This window comes from Rhinopithecus bieti, unplaced genomic scaffold (genome assembly GCF_001698545.2).
Source record: "Rhinopithecus bieti isolate Rb0 unplaced genomic scaffold, ASM169854v2 scaffold_6946, whole genome shotgun sequence".
NCBI lineage: Eukaryota > Metazoa > Chordata > Mammalia > Primates > Cercopithecidae > Rhinopithecus > Rhinopithecus bieti.
Genome location: NW_016805697.1, coordinates 2,104,426 through 2,118,408, shown reverse-complemented (window position 1 = coordinate 2,118,408; position 13,983 = coordinate 2,104,426). Strand labels below are relative to the sequence as shown.

At 44.2% G+C, this 13,983-nt stretch overlaps 1 pseudogene; it reads right to left on the bottom strand.

Annotated features, from left to right (window-relative positions):
• Positions 1-3,189: 3,189 nt before the first annotated feature.
• On the bottom strand, positions 3,190-12,624 carry LOC108530540 (26S proteasome non-ATPase regulatory subunit 8 pseudogene; annotated as a pseudogene).
• Between the last annotated feature and the right edge of the window lie 1,359 nt (positions 12,625-13,983).

Here is a 13,983-nt window from a genome sequence, read left to right as displayed (position 1 = left end):
TTTGAGACAGAATCTCACTCTGTCACCCAGGCTGGAGTGCAATGGCGTGGTCTTGGCTCACCGCAACCTCTGCCTCCTGGGTTCAAGAGATTTTCCTGCCTCAGCCTCCCGGGTAGCTGGGATTACAGGTACGTGCCACCACATCCAACTAATTTTTGTATTTTTAGTAGAGATGGAGTTTCACTATGTTGGCCAGGCTGGTCTCCAACTCCTGACCTTGTGATCCACCTGCCTTGGCCTCCCAAAGTGCTGAGATTACAGGCATGAGCCACCACTCCCAGCCTCTAAGTTTTTTTTTCCTCCTGGCTACAAAGATGCAGAAAACTTTCTAAGTTCTCAATGACACTAGTTCATTTTCTTTTTTATTGACAATCTTTATAACCACTGTTTCCATTTTCAGTCAGTTCATTTATAAATTCTCAGAAGCATGAAACCAACTCATTTTCTCGTCACTAAAAGCTTCCTAAGTTTTTTTTTTTTTTTTTCCTAAATTGCTACTTTCAGGCTAGATGTGGTGACTCACACCTGTAATTCCAGCACTTTGGGAGGCCGAGGTGGGAGGGTCACTTGAGACCAGGAGTTCGAGCACAGTCTGGGCAGCATAGCAAGACTCTTTCTCTATTTTTAAAAAGACAAAAATTAATTTATTACTAAATTGCTACTTTCAACCAAACTGAAAATATCTCCTCTTTTACAAACCAGCCTGCTACGTATTCTGGGCAAATACGGGAAGCCTGGCATTTAGCTCAATCTCCATAGAAAAGGATAATGCTCTACATTATGAAAATGAAGGTGTTCTCACTTAACCCAGGATGAACAGGCTTGCCCCATTCTACTGCCACTGTGTTACTTACAATATTAAGCCTCACTTTGAAAAAATGTATGCATTAATTTAATAAATGAGAAAATGAATCACCGAAAATGTTAATATAATGCATGATTTACTGTATTACAAATAAATTGGGACGGGCACAGTGGCTCATGCCTGTAATCCCAGCACTTTGGGAGGCTAAGGCGGGTGGATCACCTAAGGTCAGAAGTTCTAGACCAGCCTGGCCAAGATGGTTGATGCCCCATCTCTACTAAAAATACAAAATTAGCCCGGTGTGGTGGCACATGCCTGTAATCCCAGCTACTCCAGAGGCTGAGGCAGGAGAATCACTTGAACCTGGGAGGCGGAAATTGCAGTGAGCTGAGATCGCACCACTGCACTCCAGTCTGGGCAACAAGAGCGAAACTCCATCTCAAACACAATACACACACGTATATTGGACACTCCCCATGCTTCAGTTACACCAATTCCAAACAAAACTCAGCAGCAAATCTTTCTTCTTCTAAACCAGGTTCATGTTTGAAGTAATAACATGAGGGCTGTAGGAATAGCTTTTGCCCAAAGTGCTTCCCCCAAAAGAATACTGAAATTACTTTTCCCATTAAAAATTCTATGAATGATGATTTATCTTCCTTCTACCAATCATCATTAAAATAGCTCATTTAAATTTTTATGAAGTAACTCAGAAATCTAACTGCCAAAAACCCTGAAGAGAATGAAGATACGTTCCACTTTGAATGACAGCACCTAATGAAGTGTTACTCTTCTGTGTGATGAATAGAGCAGCCAAAAGTCTGACATGAGCTATACTGTTGGCTTCAGTCTCACACCCAACCCAAGAGGAAGGCTCAGCCTTCCTTGGCTCTATCCTGATCCTCTGTGGCTTCTCTGGGGGTTCCTTCCTCAATAATCTCACTCTTGCCCTCCATTCTCTTCAAGGCTACTCTTTCCCAAAGGACCCAGGGGGAACCGACCAGACAGTTTTGTATGAAATTCCTCAAATTCTAATCACAGATGTATTTATGGATAGACAGAAAACCTGTGGTGGGTTCATGGTGAGAAGAAATGTTACTGTAGGAGGTGGAATTCTAAGATGTCCCCCAAGATTCCTGCTCCCTGGTGCACAGGCTCCGTGTCACCCTCTCCCCTTGAGCATGACTATGACTTGAGCCTATGATGGGACAGTTACTCTCATGATTATGTGACATCCTGTGACCAGTGGGATTTTGCACATGTAATTAATGCCCCTTAGCAGCTGACTTTGTTGTGTGTGAGTGTTCTGGGGGGGTTTTGGGATTTTTTTTTTTTGAGACGGAGTTTTGCTCTTGTCACCCAGGCTGGAATGCAATGGCACGATCTCAGCTCACTACAACCTCCACCTCCCGAGTTCAAGTGATTCTCCTGCCTCAGCCTCCTGAGTAGCTGGGATTACAGTGCCTGCCACCACGCCCAGCTAATTTTTGTACTTTTAGTAGAGACAAGGTTTCGCCATGTTGGCCAGGCTGGTCTCGAACTCCTGACCTCAGGTCATCCGCCCGCCTCCACCCCACAAAGTGCTAGAGTTACGGGTGTGAGCCACCACATCTGGCCTGTGTTTTTTTTATTATTATTATTATTAGAAAAATTGTTTAATTCATTGCCAACATTTTTTTAAATGGGACACTTCACCTCCTTTGTTGAAAATATCTGGTACCCTGGCCCAGCATTCCTGTGCATCCACAGCTGGCTGGAACAGTCCCCATACCTGGGGCCGTGCTTTCCTGTAGGCCACAGTGCTGCTGGGGCTCTACGGTAGGCATCTGTGTTTGAAACCCTGAGCATCAGCCATCAGACAGAGGCTGACCCAGTTGGAAGGTGTTATCGCCATCCCTTGAGGGCCCCAAAACTTATCTATCTCAAATATAAGAACTTGGCGGCCAGGCGCGGTGGCTCAAGCCTGTAATCTCAGCACTTTGGGAGGCCGAGGCGGGCGGATCACGAGGTCAGGAGATCGAGACCATCCTGGCTAACACGGTGAAACCCCGTCTCTACTAAAAAATACAAAAAACTAGCCGGGCGAGGTGGCGGGCGCCTGTAGTCCCAGCTACTCGGGAGGCTGAGGCAGGAGAATGGCGTAAACCCGGGAGGCGGAGTTTGCAGTGAGCTGAGATCTGGCCACTGCACTCCAGCCTGGGTGACAGAGCGAGACTCCTTCTCAAAAAAAAAAAAAGAACTTAGCTCCCCACCATCCCAATGGGGAGATAAGGGCCTGGAGGACAGAATGGCAATCCACCTTTGTTAGAGGAAACCCTTCACTGTAACTGTTTTAAATAACGTATGCCCTACCCCACCTAGTGCCTGGTGGGCTGCCAGGATACTCAACTCAGAATGGTGGTGTCTTCCAGCTTCTGCTGCTGGCTGGCAAAACTGTAGTAGTTGTCGGGGCCCAGGACCCACTTCTTGGTGTAGTCTGCATTTGTTTGAGTGTGTTGAGGAAGAGGATCCAGGTGCCCTTGGTGAAAAGGATTTTCTCGCAGGCCTTCTCAATGCACCCAGCCATCTCATCTCTGATAGCATCAAGCAGGATGTGGATGAAGGTGCAGCTCTTGGCAGGGATGTTACCCTTGGCCAGGAACACCTTGTTGTAGCCGCCCTCCATCAGGTAGGGCTCCAGGGACACAGAGTGCTTGCTGTAGACATTGGTCTGGATGCCCTTGGCAGGCAGCCACTCCAACTCCATGTGGAACTCAGCCACCCAGTCCTGGGACAGCAGGAAGAGGAGGTGGAGGCCCAAGAGCTGGTGCATGTGGGCTGACTTGGGTAGCTGTTAGCAGCTGACTTTGAATCGATCAAAAGGAAAATTATCCTGGGCGGGCCGGACCTAATCAGGTGAGCTCTTCAAAGTCCCTGGGCCCATCCTGAAGGAGAGATTCAGAGGATGAGAGAGAGTCTTCCACTGGCCTCACAGGAGCAACTGCCATCTTGGAGAGAGGACCACAGGGCGGAAAACCACAGGCAGCCTCCAGGATATGAGAATGGAGCCCAGTTGGCTGGCAACAAGAAAGCAGAGACCACCATCCAACAACCCTTAAGAACCGAACTCTGCCAACAACCCATGAGCTTTAGATGAAGACCCTGAGCTCCAGGTGAGATTGCAGACCTGGTCGAAACCTTGAATTCAGCCTTGGGAGACCTTGAGCCCAGGACCCAGCAAAAACATGCCTAGACTCTTGACCCTGGAAATGTTCTTCCATCTCTGAATGTGACCGCTCCATTTATTTAGATCTTCAATATTTTCAATAAGGTTTGCATTTAGTTCTGTAGCTAATTCTAAATGTAACTGGGTTTCATGTTCATTACCAGTCCTTTATGCCACCATCTCACCATCTCTCATTTCTTAAATTCTACATTTCATCTAAATTTCGATTTTTTTTTTTTTTAAGACAAAGTCTCACTTAGTTGCCCAGGCTGGAGTGCAGTGGCACAATCTCAGCTCACTGCAAACTCTGCCTCCTGGGTTCAAGTGATTCTCATGCCTCAGCCTCCCAAGTAGCTGGGCTAACAGGCGTGCGCCACGACGTTTGGTTAAAATTTTTTTGTTTGTTTCGTTTTGTTTTGAAATGGAGTCTGGCTCTGTCACCCAGTCTGGAGTGCAGTGGCATGATCTCGGCTCACTGCAACATCCGCCTCCTGGGTTCAAGCAATTCTCCTGCCTCAGCCTCCCAAGAAGCTGGGACTACAGGTGTGCGTCACCACCCCCAGATAATTTTTGTATTTTTCATGAAGACAGGGTTTCACCATGTTGGCCAGGATGGTCTCGATCTCTTGACCTCGTGATTCTCCCACCTCAGCCTCCCAAAGTGCTGGGATTACAGGCATGGACTCTGGGCTAATTTTTTGTACTGTTAGTAGAGACAGAGTTTCACCACGTTGCCCAGGCTGGTCTTGAACTCCTGACCTCGAGTGATCCACCCACCTCGGCCTCCCAAAGTGCTAGGATTACAAGCATGAGCCAGAGCCCCCAGCCAATTTTGATTTATCTCTTGATGAACTGGGATATATCAGAGCTTTTGCACATATAATAACATATTTCTTTAGTCTTCTCAAACAGATAACAGTTTGGCCAGGCATAACCTCCTCTAATTGTACACGTTTCTCTACAAGCAGTGATGGCATTGATCTGGTTTTTTTCCAGCATTCACAGAGGTCTAAGCCTCTGTTTTGTTCCTTTCAGACAACCTGTTTTTATCTGCATGGGCTTTGGCAGCACAGTATTTCTTCTCTATCCGTGAAGAAGGGTATAATTGCACTGAACCAATGGTCGTTATGTGGTGCTATGTCACTGTTAGGTGGAGTACACAGGTCTTGGAACCCAAAGCATAGAAGTAGGGGCTGTACCTGCAAGTTTAGACTCTGCTGGTCCCCAGGTCCTGGTTCCCTGAAAGGGTAACACTTCTTCCAAAGGACTAAGTAAGGGGTTCCACTGCCATTTGGGGCTTCTCATGCCAGTGAATCAGAAAGCATGTGGGAGTTATATACTAATGGCAGCAGTTACCCCTGGTTATCCTGAGGAAATAAGATTGCTTTACCTAATCAAGGCAGGGGAGAGTACGTCGGGAACTCAGGGATTTGCTAGGCCCTCCCTTGTTTCCCTACACAGCAACCACGCCTGGCAAGAACACAGGAGTTAAGGGCTCAGGTCCCTCACAGGAAAAAGTCTGGGTTTCCCACTAGACAAGCAATGGAGACTAGCAGAAAGATTAGCCAAGCGCAAGGGGAATTTAGAATGGGGAACGAGGGAAATGGTGAATATCAGTTCCAATCTGGGTACCAACTGCAGCAGAGGAAGCTGTAGCGTGAGCTTCCTGCCACTCTGTTGTAAGTCTAGCTTTTAGAAATTTTGATTGTTCATCCCAGAGGAATTGGTGACAGAATGCCATGAACCAATTGTGGGGCATGAATGAATCCGAGTGGTGCAAATGCTGGAAAATAGTGACGCCCCCAATGTGGTACTCATATCTCCAGCCTCTTAATGCAGTCAGTCTGACTTCCAGCTGCTAACACCCATGCCCCCTACTGCAAGCTGGAATGCCACCAAAATATGCCCATGGGAGCAAACTTTAGCCAGTGACTGACAGAGGGAAGCGTACACAAATATGCCCCAGTTTCCTTGACTTTCAAGTGAGATAAAGTTGAGCTTCCTGGCAGGGCATGGTGGCTCACACCTGTAATCCCAGCACTTTGGGAGGCAGAGACGAACAGATCACCTGAGGTCAGGAGTTCGACACCAGCCTGGCCAACATAGTGAAACTCTGTCTCTACCAAAAATACAAAAATTAGCTGGGCGTGGTGGCACGTGCCGGTAATCCCAGCTACTCGGGAAGCGGAGCCAAGATCGTTCATGAGAATCGCTTGAACCCAGGAGGCAGAGGTTGCAGCGAACCAAGATCACACCACTGCACTCCAGCCTGGGTGACAGACCAAGACTCCGCCTCAAATTAACAAATAAATAATATAAAGTTGTTGATCTTTTACCATATCATTTAACATGTATAAAAATACAATATATTTTGTATATAAAATATGCATGAAATAGATTTATTTATTTATACATACACATACTAATTTTTTAGTGACATAAAACAATTTCTTACATTTCTTGACTCATAGCTCGGCTGGGCATTTCCTCTGCTGGACTTGCTCATGTGGCTGCAGTCACCTAGAAAGTCATTTGGGCTGGAAGGTCCAAGAGGGACAAATTCCCACGTGCAGTGAGTGGTTGGTACTGCTGTTGGCTGGGTGCCTCAGTTTCCCTCCGTCTCAGTCTCAGGGGAGTTTTCATAGAGGGAAGGTAAAAGCACAAAGCCTCTTAAGGTCTGGGCTCACACAACATCACTTCTGCCATGTTTTTTTGAAATTGGTTTTATTGAGGTGTAATTTACCATGAAATTCACTCATCTGAAGGGTACAATTCAATGATATTTTTAGTAAAACTACAGAGTTGTGCAATCATCACCACAATCCAGTTGTAGAACGTTTTCTTCACCCAAAAAAATTCTTCATGCCCATTAGTAGTAAATCTCCATTTCTACCCTCAGCTTCTGACAACAACTAATCTACTTACCATCTTTAGAGATTTGTCTTTTCTGGACAGTTCTTATAACTGGAAGCATATAATATGTTGTCTTTTGCATCTGGATTCTGGCTGCTTTTACTTAGCATAATGTTTTTGAGGTTCATCCACATTGTAACATGCATCAGCAGTTTGTTCCTTTCTATGGCAGAGTAATATTTCATTGTATGAACATATAACATTTTCTTTTTGTTTGTTTGCTGTTGTTGCTGTTGTTGTTGAGACCGAGTTTCGCTCTTGTTGCCCAGGCTGGAGCGCAATGGCACGATATCAGCTCACTGCAGCCTCCGCCTCCCGGGTTCAAGCAATTCTCCTGCCTCAGACTCCCAAACAGCTGGGATTACAAGTATGCACCACCAAGCCCGGCTAATTTTGTATTTATAGTAGAGATGGGGTTTCTCCAGGTTGGTCAGGCTGGTCTCAAACTCCCAACCTCAGGTGATCTGCCTGCCTCAGCCTCCCAAAGTGCTGGGATTACAGCCATGAGGCTCTCTTCCCGGTCAGATCACATTTTCTTTATTCATCTACCAGTTGATGGACATTTGGATTGTTTCCAGTCTTTTGTCATTACAAATAATGCTACTATGGGCCGGGCGTGGTGGTTCACACCTGTAATCCCAGCACTTTGGGAGGCCAAGGCAGGTGGATCACCTGAGCTCAGGAGTTCAAGACCAGCCTGGCCAACATGTGAAACCCCATCTCTATTAAAAATACAAACAAAAAAAAAGTTAGCTGGGTGTGGTGGCACATGCCTGTAAATCCCAGCTACTTGGGAGGCTGGGGCAGGAGAATCACTTGAACCCAGGAAGCGGAGGTTGCAGTGAGCTGAGATCTCATCACTGTACTCCAGCCTGGGTGACAGAGTGAGACTCCATCTCAAATAATAATAATAATAATAATGCTACTATGAGCATTCATATACAAGTCCTCATGTGCACATATATTTTCTCTCGGGTAGATACCTAGGAACGGAATTGCTGGATCACATACTAGAAACATTAATTGTTTTCCAGAGTGGCTGTGCTATTTTACATTCTCACCAGTAATGAAAGTTAATCTAGTTTCTGTACATCATCTCATCTTTTTTATTCTAGAACAGACTCCATCTCCCCAATTATTTTCATGAAATTAAGTGTTTCATGAAATTAACTCTGCCTGGCTAGTTGCATTGCATTAGTTGATGCAAAAGTCATTGTCGTTTTTGGCATTACTTGGTTTTGGACTTGCTTATGTGGCAGTCACCTAGAAGGTCATCTGAGCTGGAATGGCCACATAAGCAAATCCAAAACCAAGTAATGGCAAAAACCGCAATTACTTTTATACCAACTAATGCAATGTCCCACATTCCAGATCTGACTTTATTTCTTTGTGATATTGTTTGGCTTGTTTCTCTATCCCCTGTATTTCCAGGAACTGGAAGTAAGACCTAAAGACTTCGTCTTATTCAGGTTAACATTTGCATCAAGAGTCATATACTGCCTGATTGGTCTACTATTAGTAATTTTTAAATTGATTGCTGTATTGGGGTAGTAAAAGCCAGATGTCTCCATTTTAAAGATATTTTTGCCCTTTGAAATTAGCAAGTAACCCATGGGAAAATGCCATGCCTATTGCCAAAAAAATAAAATAAAAACAGGAAAGGGTGTCTTAGATAACTTACAAAATATTAAACCTGATAATGACAATTGAAATTAAACATGGGACAGGGACTCAAAAATGAGGACTCATACCTATAGTGCCAGCTGCTCAGGAGGCTGTGGTGGGAGGATCACTTGAGCCCAAGAGTTGGAGGCCATGGTGAGCTATGATCATGCTACTGCACTCCAGCATGGGCGACAGAGCAAGACCCTGTCTAAATAATAAAAATAGATTATTTTAAACAACCATATGTGTACTTAGCATCTGTAAGGAATCAAGCAGTACAACTGAGTACTCATTTGGCCCTGAATTTTCTGATAACCAAAACACAAAGCAAAGATATTTAGTTAGAGGGCCAGGCGCAGTGGCTCACACCAGTAATCCCAGCATTTCTGGGAGGCTGAGGCAGGTGGATCACTTGAGGTCAGGCGTTCAAGACCAGCCTGGCCAATACGGTGAAACCCTGTCTGTACTAAAAATACAAAAATTAGCTGGGCATGGTGGCGGTCACTTGTATTCCCAGCTACTCAAGAGGCTGAGGCAAGAGAATCGCTTGTACCCAGGAGGCGGAGGTTGCAGTGAGCCCAGATCGCGCTCTGCACTCCAGCCTGGGGTGAACAGAGTGAAAATCTGTCTCAAAAAAAAAAAAAAAAAAAAAAAAAAAAAATATAATTTTATATATATATATATGTATATATATATATATATATATAAAGTTAGAGGGCTCACTTCCAAATGGAATAAGGTACATGAATTGTTTCATAGAAGTGAACTGGACTTCAGCAGGAATTTCTCACAGGGATGCTTATATAAATACCTCGAATAAGGTAGTGAATAATTATTCTAATGAGTATGAAAGCCCAGACATTTGTATACCTTCACTAAAGAACCAGTCCTCTGTATCTGAAAAGAACGACCTCCTCCACCAAACATCCAGTTTCATGAGGCAGACCCCAAAGAGTGAGAAAAGGAGATACCTGTCATTCCTGTGGGATCAATTAAAGCAGCTTTAGTAACTAGTAAAATGACAGATGTTACAAACAATTTCGCCTAACAGTGTTTTTTTGGTTACTTTTATATTGATACTTCTAAGGGAAATAGGATTACACATACACACACACACACACACGCCCACAGAGCGAGACAGCGAGAGTCAAAAATTATTTCTAGAATGGACACGGTGGCTCACGCCTATAATCCCAGCACTTTGGGAGACCGAGGCAGGTGGATCACCTGAGGTCAGGAGTTCAAGACAAGCCTGGCCAACATGGCAAAACCCCGTCTCTACTAAAAATACAAAAATTAGCCAGGCTTGGTGGCACATGCCTATAATCCCAGTTACTAGGGAGGCTGAGGCAGGAGAATCGCTTGAACTCAGGAGGCGGAAGTTGCAGTGAGCCAAGATCACGCCACTGCACTACAGCCTGGGCGACAGAACAAGACTCCGTCTCAAAAAAAAAAAAAAAAAAAAATTATTCCTGGTCACCTAATATATTACAGTCAGGTAACAGACACCCTAGAACACTAGACACATATAACTCCCACAAATCTTCTTTCACATTGAAATTATTCCTTTCTCTCTCTTTCTCCCTCCCTCTCTCACCAGATGTCACAAGCAAACTTCTATCAAATGCTGAGTTGCAACCACCTCGTAGTGGTGAGTGAGTAAATGTCAGTCTTCTGTGTTGTGAGTAGAAGAAAACACACGTCTTAGGCCCCAGACATGCAGACGGCAGGATTGCAAGTGTTGGGAAAATGGAGGAACGTGATTTATATTCTTGCCAGAGACAAGCCTGTCCTGCTTCCTCGGGGGTGCCACCAGAACCAATTATTTCTCTCAAAAAACAGCTTTGGATCCACTCAGAAGGGCTTTGTCGATAAATCTATATCATAAAATATGGAAGAAACACATTTGTCTTCAAAGTGCTGAAATTGTAGTTTTTAGAGTCCAGACAAACTGAATTTCAGCTTTATTGCTCACTAAGTAGCCCGGAGTTACTAAGGGCTCAAATTTTCTGCTTCCACGTCCTTGAAACAGGGATCGCATCTATCTCCCAGAGTCGTTCTGAAGAATAAAGAAGATAAAGTAAACAAAGTGCCCAGCACAGTGTGAGCGATTCAAAGATGGCAGCTCCTGCACCTCAGAGCTCCCAGCGCCTTTCTGCAGCCCAACGGTTGGAGCTTGTGCAGCAGGAAGACCTCAGGAGGCAAGACAGTGGCTCTTTGTGAAGAGCTGAGCAAGCCATTGACATAAACTCTGCTAAAAGCTGGACTGGAGAAAGGCTTAGGACTGAGGGTAGCGGAGCTTTCCACGGCTTTCCCCATAAATATCTGCCATTTCACCTGCACGTCTTAGGGTAGATGGAACTACTGCCGCCTAAGGAAAGCCCAATGCACAGTGCGTTCCTAGTGCCAGAGCAAAGGGCAACATAGCACGAGGGAGTCACACACCTTCCACTGGCCCAGGCCCCAGCTCCGAGAAGACTTTGGCTATTTAGCCTGTGGCTGGGGCAGGAATGCAGGCCAAGCTGCCCCAAAAGTAGGAAGTGAAGGAGGAAGGATGAAGTCTTTGGCACAGTAATCTCACCGACGAGTAAAACCTGCCTTGGTGAATATTCTGGGCTCACAATCAAACTAATCACTCCTCTCCCCAGAAGAAAGAGAGAGGGGGCTGTACCTGCTTCCTCCAACACTGGCCAGAGTGGAGAAGAAGCAGAAGGCCCTCATCTGTTAGCTGTGGTGGAGACTAGGTAGAAGGGCCTGACCCTAGCAGTCCCTTTGGCCATTAAAGGATTCCTGATTGCCTCAAAGCCCCTGGCTTTTCAGTACATTGTGTATTAGTGAGTTTATTAGAATTATTTAGTAATGCTGCCAGGCACGGTGGCTCACACCTGTAATCCCAGCACTTTGGGAGGCCAAGGCGGGTGGATCACCTGAGGTCAGGAGTTTGAGACCAGCCTGGCCAACATGGCGAAACCCTGTCTATACTAAAAATACAAAACTTAGTCAGGCGTGGTGGCGGGCACCTGTAATCTCAGCTACTCAGGAGGCTGAAACAGGAGAATTGCTTGAACCAAGGAGGCAGAGGTTGCATTGAGCTGAGATTGCACCACTGTACTCTAGCCTGGGCAAGAGCAAGATCCCGTCTCGAAAAATATATATATATATATAAATTAGCCAGGTGTGGTGGCATGTGCCTGTTATCCCAGCTTACTCTGGAGGCTGAGGCATGAGAATCTCTTGAACCCAGGAGGCAGAGGTTGCAGTGAGCTCAGATCAGCCTGGCCAACATGGTGAAACTCCATCTCTACTAAAAATACAAAAATTAGCCAGGCATGGTCGTGGGCGCCTGTAATCCCAGCTACTAGGGAGGCTGTGGCAGGAGAATCGCTTGAACCCAGGAGGCGGAGGTTGCAGGGAGCTGAGACCATACTGTTGCACTCCAGCCTGGGCAACAAGAACGAAACTCTGTCTCCAAAAAAAAAAAGAACTATTTAGTAATGGAAAGTGGGGGTGGGAATAATTAGCATTGTTCTGTTAAAGGCTGAAACTTGTTTTATACATGCAAAAACTTTGGCAGAGTTCTTTGTTCCTCAAGGAGAGTGTCATTGGCACTTGGGAGGGGTGGGGGGACAATATTTGGTTGTGCCCAGATCCCATACTGGCAGAGAATTTAGCATCCCTGGTTCCAAGACACTAAAGGCCAGCTGTACCTCCCTATTCATTATGACAGCCAGAAAGGGCCCCTGTGTGGTTCCAGATGTCCCTTGGAGGGTTAACCCCCCACCTTATTGAGAATCACTGGCTGATGGGCAGATGCTCTTGCTAAAAATAGTTAATCAACAAGTATCAATTTATTTTTGTAGCTATTGGTCTACAAAACGATTTCATGATATTTATTTTTCTGTTACTAAGTTAGCAAGAATAAGTACCATTTATGTAACAGTTTTACATATTTTATTAGCTAACACATAAAGCACTTAATATCGTGCTCAGCAAATTCTGAGCACTCAGACAGCTATAATTTTCTTACTAGTACCATTATTAGTTATACTTGACTATTAAATATTTGTTAAAAAGGAAGACCAAAAGTAGCAATATTGTATACCATTTTGAACTTAAATTTCCCCTGAGAAGGATTGTTTTCATCTTTTCCAATTACTGCATTAGCACTATCATCTCCCCAAGGCTCAATTTCCTTACCTATTAGGTAGGGATGCTAGTAAAGACACTGTGGGGTGATTAGGAAGCTTAGCTGAGTTATGTGTGTGAAGGATCAATGAAATCAATGAATGATAGCATCTAAACATACTTCTCCTGGGTTATCTTAAAAGGTATATGGGGAAAAAAGGTAGAGATAGGGGAAAAAAAAAACAAACAAAAAAACTCAGATAGCTTCAAACATTTTTATGTAATGAGGGTCCAACCAACAATACACATTAATATACATTAATATACATTAATAATATACATTAATAGTGTATATTAATGTGTATCCCAGTCACCCGGGAAACTTGTTACAGTGCAGATTGTGACTCAGTAGTTCTGGTGGGGGGCACCTAAGATTCCCCATTTCTAACAAGCTCCTAGGAAGAGATTTTAGAGTCCAACAGAGCAGGATTTGCACTTGATTCAATCAATAATTATGTGACAAGTTATTTTTGAAACTGTTTCCATATGAGTAAAACGGTGATAATAATACACGTCTTACATAATCAGTATGATAATTATATAATACAGCATATGTAAAGCAATTAGCGTATTGTAGGCACTCAGTATAAGTTCTGCTTTCCCACCCGGAAGAAAACTACTAGAGTTTTAAAAAGATTTATCAAAATAACAAAATTCCATTTCATTTTGGGTGGAAAAGTTACTCATGAGGTTGGAAAATGCCTACTTTTCTTCAATTTTATTATCATTATCTTACTCTTTGATTTAATAATGATCAGATGCACTTTTGAAAAGCAACAATATTGAGGGACAGAATATATTTTACAAAGAAAAATGATCACTTTTAATTTGGTCTAAAATAGTTACCTCAAAATGAAATAGGTAAAGAACGACTGATTATTAAATTGCCGATTTCTTTTCAAAAAGTAGCCCTTCAATTCTGTATATTAATTTACAGTGTTATCAGCTCACAACAATAAATTTGCTTGGCCAAATGGTTTTCATTTGAGTCAGGCCAGTATTCCCAGAAAAATCGTCCATAGGTCCAGCCTCTGCACACCAGGATTCCTGTGGTTGAAGGTTAAAGCACCCCAGTGCCAATCCTAGTGCCCATTTCCTAAAATTCTTAAGCAAGTTAATGAGGGCTTAAGAGGTCATCACATTTGTTCCAGAGATCTGAGAGTTCTAAACGCACAGCAGAAAGAAGTATGTGCACATTAAAGCAGGCCAA